General features: G+C 35.5%; 1 long non-coding RNA gene across 1 annotated transcript; it reads left to right on the top strand.

The window, feature by feature from the left end:
* Positions 1-4,468: 4,468 nt before the first annotated feature.
* Positions 4,469-10,434, top strand: LOC102578365 (uncharacterized). The gene is made up of 2 exons (XR_366711.2): positions 4,469-7,225; positions 8,901-10,434. It is a non-coding gene; the product is annotated as an uncharacterized lncRNA (long non-coding RNA).
* Positions 10,435-11,459: the final 1,025 nt, after the last annotated feature.

The following is an 11,459-nucleotide window of genomic DNA, read 5'->3' as shown; positions in this document are numbered from 1 at the left end:
TATCATCAAGGTCCCGCCTATCATAGCATTTATCTTTTTATTGATCAAAGTAACTTATCTACATATTTTGTAAAGAAACAACTCGAGACACTTGTCACTTAGACTCGAGCACAATGAAGACTCGATTCGATATTAGATTTCGTGTAACCTTTTTAGCTTACGTTAAATCTTATTCCAAATTAGACTAAATCTTTGGTTCAATAACTCTTTTAAGTACTGTCAAGAATCAACTGCGAGTAAGAACTCGATACTACTCCATTAATTGTGTCTTTGAGAATTAAATGTAAATAGAAATTCTATTCATCTCTTATAAGAACTTTTCCTTTTTTTTTAGCTCTCAACATCAATTTTAGTGAAATTAACTCTTAATTTAACTTTAAAGATCTGTACATAGCCAGTTAAATATCAACAAGATGTTTAGAATAAAGATATAATCTAACTCATGGATTCTCAAGAATAGAGTATATGCAATAACATAACTCTTAAGCTCTCTCTCGGTACATATCGTTAAGAAAAAAGATTCACACCGAATGAAAATTTACATGGCCATTACATATCTTTATGTCAGTTAACTTGGAGACATGAAAAACCTAATCCGTTACAACACCTTAATCTACAATAAATAATGATATAGCTCACGTTAAGCTAAAGGACAACTTGTACACAATTTATCGAGTGACAAGCGTAGTTGTTAACTAATAATTCAACACTTCACTAAAGTTATGCTTTTCTTCCAACTAAATATCAACAGTAATCATAATTATATAGATCGTTCTCCAAAATTCCAGCCACGACAATATCAAGAAAATGCCTTGTTAAATTAGGTTGTAGGTCTAACTCACACCCCAAAATCTATCTCTAAGGGAGGAGGATTGTCCAAGCCTTATAAGGAATCCACTCATCTCATTAACCACCAATGTGAGACTTTTTGCTTTAACACCCACCTCACACCCAGTGCTTATCATCTGGTGTGTGGGCAATTTTTGACCCAACTCACGCCTAGTGCTTAGCATCTGGTGTGTGGGCAATTTTTTTTTGGACCCCAACATTGGGTGAGATGGGCCCTGCTCTGATACCATGTGAAATTATGTCTTAGGCCTAACTCACACCCCAAAAGTTAGCTTAAAGGGAGGAGGATTCCCCAAGCCTTATAAGGAGTCCACCCATCTCATTAACCACCAATGTGAGACTTTTTACTTTAACAGATCGTAAACTGTAGAAACTCAATCAGAGCAAAGAGGAGAGTTGAGAGATATGAACAACTTGTCATTTTTTATTGATTGGAGAAGTAATGTAGTTACAAGATGAGTAGCTATTTATAGTACTACTCCTTCATACTTTTACCAGACTACTAACTCACTCTTCCTAACAACAAGCTGGCACAAATAATTACAATTAACTTTTTCTTTAAATGACTAATATGCCCTTACTATGTCTAACTAACATCAACAACCTTTATCACCTTCTCTATATCACAACACTCCCCTTCAAGCTAGGTGGTGCAAAAATGTCTAGCACTCCAAACTTGGATAGTAGGTATTCATATTGTTGCCTAGATAATCCTTTTGTAATACATCAGTTGGTTGTTCTGTTGTAGGAAGATAATTCACCTTGATTAGTCCTTGTTGTACAATCAATCTCAATGTGTTTTTTCTCTCATGATATACTTGATTTGCAGCAATCTGTATGGCTGCCTTACTATCACTCTAAATTTGTACTGGTAATTGAACTTCAGCTCCTACTTCTTTTAGTAATCCAAGCAACCACACTAACTCCGACACAGTGGAAGCAAGACTCATATACTCAGTTTTAGTTGAGCTTTTTGACACTTTTGTTTGTTTCTTTGCCTTCCATGATACTAATGACTACCCAACTTTCACCATGTATCCTGTCACAAACTTCCTGGTTAGCAGGCAAGAAGCCCAACAAATAACAAACCTTGTCCAGGTTGCCTCTTTAAATATCTAACTACCCTGTATCAAGATGGGACTTCTTAGGTTGTTGTAGGAATTAACTGAGAGTTTGTGTGCTGAAAGTTATATCAGGTCTTGTCATATTTAGATATAACGATTTCCCTATCAGTTTTCGACACAGTCTTTGATCTATCGGTGGATCCTCTAACTCTTCCTGATATTGATTCACATGTTCATTATATAAATTTGATGTCAGTTTAATATTGATGTCAATAGGAGTTCCTGCAGGTTTGGTTGTTGTCATGCCAACTTCAGATATAAGCTCAAGAGCATACTTTTTGTGGTGCATTAATATACCAGCTGATGATCTAGTGAATTCAATGCCTAGGAAGTACTTTAACTCACATAGATCCTTCATCTTAAAGGCTTGTTGCAGTGCCTTTTTTGTTTCTTCTATCAACTTGAGGTTGCTACCAGTAATCAGTAATTCATCCACATACACAAGAACTATAATGTCCCCTTCTTCTATTTTGTTGATGAACAAAGAATAGTCATGTTGGCTTTGCTTAAACCTGAGTCTAATAAGAGCTTTAGTCAGTTTATGGTTCCATTGCATTGGGGCCTGCTTGAGACCATATAGAAATTTTGTCAGTTTACACACTTTCTCCCCTTGATTGAAAAAAACCCTGAGGTAGGTGCATATATATCTCATCTTCTAGATCACCCTGCAGAGAAGCATTAAACATATCCATCTGATGGATATACCAATGCCTAGATGTTGCAAGGGAGACTATGGTCCTGACTGTAACCATCTTAACTACAAGTGAAAAAGTCTCTTTGTAATCTATGGCCTCTTGCTGACTATACCCCTTAGCAACCAATCATGCTTTGAACCTCTCAACTTCACCTGTGGATTTATACTTCACCTTGTAGATCCACCTACAACCTGTAGGTCTTTTGCCTTATTGCAAGTCAGTGACCTCCCAAGTGTTATTACTCTCTAGAGCATGAATTTTTTCCTTCATAGCATCTACCCACCTTATATCTTTAACAACTTCAGAAGTCAGGTTCCTTAACTATAGAGGTGGAAACAATGTAAGATTGGTATGCAGGAGAAAAATGATCATAGCTTATGGAGTTGCACATAGGATACGGAACATTCCTATTCATGGAAAGAGATACGCAGGGTCTGATAGTATCACAGGGTGAACATGCACTCCATCACCAGCGGATAATGCAAGATCATCTTGTTGATCCACAACAGTTTGAGAATGATCATCTGAACCAGCTAGATGAGAATGAGGAAATGAAATAGGATCCAAACTATGAGGTATGACATCTGAGACATGTAATGTATCTAAGAATACATTTTCTGAAACAGGATCTATCCCTTTGGTAAAAGGAAAGAAATCTTCTCTGAAGGCTAATCCGTACTAGTAAAAAAGGACCTATTACCCAAGTAAAGTAGGATGTAACCTTTCTGAACCTCTGAATATCCCATATGAACTGCAAGCCTGGACTTTGGCCTAAGTTTATCATGATCAGTCAATTGTTTAGCAAAGCACAAGCATCCTAGAGTTTTGAGATGAGTTAAAAGAGATTTACTACCATACAACCTTTCATAAGGTGTAGCATAATTCAACACACTAGTAGGCAACCTGTTAATAAGATGACGACCCCTTCCGATACTATGTTTGAAAACTTTATTTCCCCCTTGGCCTTAGATGAGGCAAAGGGTTTTTTTTGCAAAAGCTCTCGTTTCGTTCGAACGTAGCCCGCATGAGTCAAGGGGTTGTAGGGGCGACTTCTAGAGATAATAAGATAAGTAGCAACTAACACACATTGTCCCCAATACCTCAAAGGTATGCTGGCCTGGCCTGAAATCTGAGAGCTCTTGTCACCTCAAGTAAATGCCTGTGTTTTCTCTTAGAAACACCATTTTGCTAAGGGGTATAAGGACATGTTTTCTGGAGAATGCCCATCTCCTTGAACATAGCATCACCTACTGAGTTCACAAAATCAGTACCATTATCAAATATCAATATTTTGACTGATCTACCAAATTGAGTTTTAACAAACAAAATAAATTCCTTAAAAGAAACACACACACATCAGACTTATGTTTAAGCAAAAATAACCAAGTCATCCTGGAGAAGTCATAAAAAATAGTGAGAAAATACTTGTTACCATCAATAGTAGGGGTATTATAAGGACCCTACAGATCCAGATGTATCATATCAAAACAAGTTATAGTCTTAATATTGCAAACAAGAAAAACTAATCTTGTTTGCTTAGCAAGAGGACACGCTGGACATTTAGTCAATGTACATAAACTTCCTTTATTCATAGCAAACATCCTTGCAAGGACTGCTGAAGACACATGCCCCAACCTTCTATGCCACAATTCCATGTCTATGTCCTTTGCGTTGTTGACAACAAATGTAGCCTCCCCTTCACTATGTGAATTCTTATTTGTTAAGTGTTGCATTAGTAGGTACAAGCCTCCTTCTACCTTACCAACTTCCTTCACCTTCCCACTGCAAAGATCCTGGAAAACACAATAATTAGGGAAAAAAGGTGACTGAGCATCCTAATTCCTTTGTGATTTGATTGACTAGCAACAAATTGTACTTGAACTCAGGAAGATGCAATGCATTAGTGATCACACTTCTTGCTGATAAAGCACAATAACCAACATGTAAGACTTGTGTAGTGCTACCATTTGGAAGATAAACAGGTTTAGACTCTAAAAGTTGTGACACTGACCCCTTAACCATCATGTCTAAATTGGAGACCATATGATTAGTTGCACCTGTATCAATAATCCACACCTTATTGGCTTCAAAAACAAAAGAGGTTTTACTTGTATTAGCAGTATTATACACAGAGGCAGAAGAGACATCTGACTTCTATTGTATCATCATCAGAATATGATCATACTGATCTTTAGTAAAAGTGCATCCTTGAAGTAGTTGTTGAATCTCTTTCTAAGCTTGACTAACTTTGGGATTGGCACTAGGAGCTGCAGTTGTACCTCCACTATTAACACCGTAGTGCTGCTGATTAGGTATTATTCCCCATCCTGGAGAAGGAATGTGGGTGTTGAGACCATAGGTAAAATTAGCATGAGGAGCTGGTGCATATTAGGTAGACTAACTGCTAGCTTGTGTGACAGGACCTCCTTGAGCCTTCCTCTTTGACTTGAAATCAGGAGGATAACCAACAACCTTATAACAAAACTCTTTGTTATTCCCTTTGCATTTGCAAAAATCAAACACCAACAAGGAATTTTTTTTAAACCTCTGACTCACACCTGAGCTACTACAACCTGAACTACTACCAGCCTTGGAGTACGTAGCAACAGAAGAGTCCAAGCCAATAGTAGTCATGATCATGCTAGTGGTACAAAAACAACAACCTTTTGGCTTTCATCCCCAACTATCAAGCATAAGCATGGTTAATTGATGGTAATGGATCCATCATAAGGATCTGACTCCTAGCCTGATGATAGAATTTATTTAATCCCATCAAAAACTGGTATACCTTTTTTTATTCATGTGAGCTACAAACCCCTTGGATATACCACAGTTGCAACAAGGAGCAGGTACCAATGCCTCAAACTCATCCCATAAACTTTTGAGTCTGGTATAATACTCGGAAATAGAAGCAGTTCCCTATTGCAAAAAAGCAATATCTTTGTGTAGACTAAAGGTCCTAGATCTGTCAACTCTATCAAACCTCTCTTTTAGATCAGTCCAAACACTTAGGGCAGTAGAAGCAAAGGCAATTCCACTAAGTAAGCTCTTAGACACAGAGTTCATTAATATCCCATGTTAAATTAGGTCTTAAATCTAACTCACACTCCAAAAGCTAGCTCAAAGAGAGGAGAATTGTCCAAGCCTTATAAGGAGTCCACCTATCTCATTAACTACTAATGTGAGACTTTTTGCTTTAACACCCCACCTCATTCCTAGTGCTTAACATCTGGTGCGTGGACAATTTTTGACCCACCTCACGCCTAGTGCTTAGCATCTGGTGCATGGGTATTTTGGGTAATTTTTGGCCAACATGTATTCATCCAAGTAGGATAAGGAAGTGTTGCCTACTACTTTTTTCCTTATTTATAGTGGAACTAATACCCCTCCGATATAATATATATTTCTACTAAATAGAAACATGAAAAAGCAGGACGACCACAGCTATATTTGTTGTACCTTACGCAACAATGATTAGACAAATATGTACTCTCCGTAATTTTAACCAAAAGTGAGGGTATTTATGTCTTTTAAATATGTTCTTTCTTCTGATCTGCTTCTCGATCATCTCCTTGCCCTTCGTTTTCCAGATCAAACGAGGAGTTTCTCAAATAGTACATCATGTTTTAAAACACCCGCTCCGAGTTTATCAATAAAAAATTCATCCTTTGATAGAGGTTTTCCACACTGTTAACCGATAATTCTTCCGATACAGTTATCTAAATTTCAATTTCATCCTCGAAATGTCATACCAAATCAAATCTGCAGCTTTCGTTCTCTGAGCCTTAAGTCCTCAAATTGAATGGAGTAACTAAAAATGAGCCTGCATACTCATTATTTGAGATACTCAAGGTCCATTTATGTTGAAGTGAAGAAATTGTGGATTTGTTAGACTATAACTAAGGTACGCTCGCATGCATGATGATGCCCATAATTTTTTTCCGTTTGCAATGGTAATTAAATTCCATTGTTCCGTTGTGGATTTGTTATATGTTGAATTGAAGAAATTGCGGATTTGTTATACTGCAAGTAGCCGTTTTAACCTGCAAAGTTGTCCTTTTTCGCTTTCATGTTCTTAATTGATTTTAAGATGCCCTCTTCTTCTTTTTTCCTATTTTTTTAAGCTACAACTAACGGGAGTTATGCCTTAACTTACCGATCCTAACCAAATTTTTAAGATACCTCAAATTAAGGGAGTTAATAAAAATTCAATCTTGTAAGTCCTACTATTTTTATGTTAAAAGAAATGTAGGTTGTTATCTCACATGTATATAATATTATTAGGCTATCAAATTAATAAACAAGAATTTTATTTGGCACCTCCCTTGAAAAACATGCTATATTGATGATTTTGTATGTTTCTTCCTGTGGATACTATTGAAAAGGTGTATGGCAGATGCATGACGCTACGATTCATAAGAAAATCTTCTTGCATTGGCAATTGTTATAATTTTTTTCTTACTACTTATATTCTTTATTCATATGGATTAGTGAAGGTGGGAAACAACATTACGTACACTTACCCTCTCCAGACCCCACTTTGTGCCACTATACATGGTATGTTGTTGTTTTAATAGTGTTGATGGGATTTTTTTTGGAAGAAGCAAGGTCTGTCAAGTTTTCGTTTTAAGTCATATTAGTTTGTTCTGTATTCTAGAATATTAAGACTAAACTATCTTACTTTCTTTTGCGATCTTGAGGTCAATTACCTAAGCATATGTGAAGTAAGATCAAACACATCATAATCAATCACACAAGATTGCGTTCAATAAAGATATAGTTTCTCTATGATTGTAGTGTCTGGGCCACTTGTGTGCACCTCAAACTAATTTCATGAAATACTTGTTATATCCCTTCAACACAAGTTACCAAGTTACTCTTATAATTATCAAGATTTAAATTGTTTTCTCGATAACCAAATAAGCTCTCCATATGATTAGTTTATTTTTAAAATAATGATCTCTATGTGAAATTTATTGATAAAAATGTCTCATTGAGGTCTAAACCACAAGAAGTTTATGTGAGCAGTAGGCATGTATTTGTGAATTTGATGTTTTTCAAAGTGACAATAAAGTAAAACACTTTTTATTGAAGAGAAGAAGGGCAAAGGCCCTTACAGGAATGAATTAGAGACATTTACAAAATTAATATTTCGAATGATATGGTTATGACTCAAGTAGAAGGTTGGCTGGTGGATCTTTGATCTCTGCCTTATTCATGGCGAATTGAGAATGAAAGGATCATGTTATCGTTAATGGCCTGATACATATTCAGAGTAAACATAAAAATTTCTTAATAACTTGAATCCACAGCCTTTTTGTTATTTATTTTGGTAAGTTGATCGAGAGGGAAGGTACTTGAAGGCTAATATTTGTAATTTCTATGTTCTACCTATTGGTTTAGAATTGTATCTATGTGTCACAAAATCACTGACTGATATAAGAACATGATAAAAAGAGGATAATAACAAAGAGGATAAAACTTGCCTCTAAATTGAAAAATGAAAGAAACGCGTAGAAGTTGATAAAAATTGACCATATTAATATTGAAGGAAGCTTGAGATCTTGACATCTAACCTTACCGAGGAAAACTAATCACATGTATGGGATTTACTCGAATTATTTTAGATTTGTAAGAAAATATGCTTTTCTTAATTCCTATAGTTGCTTGTGTAGCATTGTTATTTGCAGGAAATACCTAGAATCTGTAGTAAATGAATTATGTTTCTATTTCAGAAAAAGTATTCTTTCAAGTTTCAATTATTTGGTGATGGTTTTAGTCCTATATAGTCCTGTTGGACTGTTTTAGTTTCAAAAAAGTTTGAAAATGCTTTCATAGCAATTGTTTTTTATCTTTGTGTTGTTTACTCTGTACTTTAAACTCAAAAGAAATACAAAGTTCTTCCAGTAGTCTGCAAGATACATTAGGGCAGAAATCTTTTGCTTTCAACCTAAGTTGCTTAGATTTGGGTGAGGGTGTTCGATACCGATGTGAATTTAGAGGTCGGATTCATCATGATTCTTATTTCATGATATGAGGGTACATATCCAAGTACTGATACTTAGACTATGATCTGGGGTAGAAATGTGGTGGTTGAAATAACTTTCTTCTATTTGAATAAATCAAATACTAGGTAAACTATATAAGCTTCTATTTATTTCAACATGACATTTTTTCTATATACATTCTCACAAACGTAGTAATTTCCTGTCTTGATGACGTTATCTGACAGGTCCTGATGTTTTCGTGAAGACCACGAATAAAGGAGACTGATAATGACTAGCGGGGCTATCCCTTGAAGTAAATACATTACATGGTAGTACCAAGCAAGCAATTGGTATGTAATAGACACATCCTCTTTCTGTTGTTTTGTGTAATAAGTTTTTATTAACTATGCCTCTGAAATTGAAGATAAGATTTTGAACATGAATTTGGTATTCCACATTCTAATTTTGTGGTGCTGGTGGTTTTGGATTAGCTTGTTATTACTCTATGTGGATGAATTTATCTCATAAACATACTAATAATCTTGAGTTTATACTGCCTGATTTTCAAGAAGTTGGAAAATTTCATGTTATACAATTGTCACTTAGTCTTGTTATAGCTGATGGGAATAATACTTATTCAGTTTTTCAGATGAAAAATCTTTCACTTTGAAAAAACTGAGATGGGGTTCTGAATAATACAGTTGAGGAGTTTGAAAATAATGGATTGATGTATTTTAGAAGGAAGTTATGTATACCTGTTTGGGCAATAGGACCAATACTTTTTCAAGAAAATGATACTCCTAGGAAAGAACCAGGAATTCCTTTAGTAAAATGTCTACCAAAGATTCGTTGCAGTGTAGAGATAGTAAGAAAATGTCAACTTGTCTATTATGCCTACAATTACAAGAAAGTAGACGAACGAGGTTTCAAGGTTAGTGTTTTACCTCCGTTAAGCTTTTTATGTTTACTTTGAATATATAATATGTGCTAGAGTATATATATATGCTTTAAGGATAATAACTATTGATAAGAGAAGGCTTAAGCTAAAGAAATATCTTGCATCTTGTAGCAAAATGACACAGTTTCATAGTTTTGAGTTTTGACTATATGTCGGAGAGGAAAGAGCTGTAAGAAAGAACTAGAAAAGCTAAAGTGAAAACAAGTCATTCAGAAGCTCTCACTTCGGTCATGGAGGTACTCTTATTTTGAAAAGCTTCTTGAACTTTTAGTAATTTTGAAAATTTTCAGTACATTTTTGTTATTTTTCAAAATATTATTACACTTCTGCGCATATGTCTTAAAGTACATGTGTTTTATTGTAGTACAAATGAAAATTTGAAGCAGTAATTCTGTTTTTCATCTGGCAATGAATTTGTAAACTCCTCTATGAGGACGTCACTTTGTAGTATGGGCTGAGCTAAGCAAATAACAAATCGAATTACCACTGAAATCTATGAGCCATTTCAAAAAATGAATGTCATCTTATGACAGCTGAGTATGAATTTATAATCGAGCTTATATCACTTTTTGATTTGCAGCTCACTCTCTTGCAATTTCTCATCTAGCTCCCTCTACTTGATCTCAAATTCTACTAGGGAGTATCTTCAATTGAGCATAAGATAAATTCTAATGACGTATTTATTGTGGCATTTATACTTCGAAAACTTTTATGTAATTGTAAAAATAGTTTAACAATATTATCATACCTTATCCCTTTTTATTGTACAACTACAATATTTGTTATGATAATCAAACTACAAAAAAGAAGTCGTAATCGTTCTTTCAGAATGATACACGTTGGGCCCGTATATATATATATGCTAAGTTCTTCTTTATGGCTAGACCATCGAAGTGTAAAGAAACCAATTTCACAATCTGATTTGGAAGTATTTCATCTAAGAAAAACAAAAATTCTACCTTGTAGATGAAGACATAAGATCTACTCCATTGAACCTGGGAAACTCTATTTTGGAAAACCTTGACATGGAGTTGAAGAAGTGCCCATGGACAGGAGGTCTTCATCCAGGGATTCCCACTAGTGGTTGGCCTTGGGACCGTCCATATGGCATCTGAGTTGTGGCTCCAGTGTGAATCTGAAAGGGAGTGATCCCATGTGTCCGGTAGATACACCTCCCATAATAGGAGTATGATGCATAGATCCCCCTCAGGGGTAACTGGAACTGAGGCAAAGCCCCCATTCCAGTTGATTACCACCAGGGGTAACCATAGTTGGATCTCCTTCTATCTGAGATGCAGAGACCCAAGCCATGGGTTGGCTAGAATGGCTTGGCTAGAAGGAGTGTAGATCTCACCAGTTCGCTCTGTATCTTCATGGTTCTTCCCTTTCTCATTTTCTTTACAACATCCAAGGACTCCTTCAGCTTAGCAAAAGACTTCTCATATTGTTCCTCTATTTGGTTCTGTCTGACAGAAAAGTTGGCTAACTGCATTATCATTCTGTCAATCATGTCTTTGATGTCCCCAACTTCATTCCCTTTTTTTGTGTATCCACAAAGCTCAAGAAAGTGCTATACCAAATGATGCAACTAAGCTAAGGAAAGCAATAAAATAGTAAAGAAAACTAAGAAAAAAAAATGAAAAGGAAAGAGTGAAGGACAAGTTTTTCTCTATTTAGCTAAACAATTCTCTGCATAGTTGCAAAAAGGACCATTACAGTGCTTAAATAGCCAAGAAGTTCATTGGTGATCGTATAAAACTTAATTGCCCAGCATTGGATCTAAAGTGTCCAATCACTCAAAAATTTCGGGTAAATTGACAATAACAAAAAATGACTTTTAAAACCT

This window comes from Solanum tuberosum, unplaced genomic scaffold (assembly GCF_000226075.1).
Source record: "Solanum tuberosum cultivar DM 1-3 516 R44 unplaced genomic scaffold, SolTub_3.0 scf00013, whole genome shotgun sequence".
In the NCBI taxonomy this organism is placed as follows: Eukaryota; Viridiplantae; Streptophyta; class Magnoliopsida; order Solanales; family Solanaceae; genus Solanum; species Solanum tuberosum.
The sequence above is the reverse complement of the archived record's forward strand: the minus strand, read 5'-3'. Positions and strand labels throughout refer to the sequence as shown.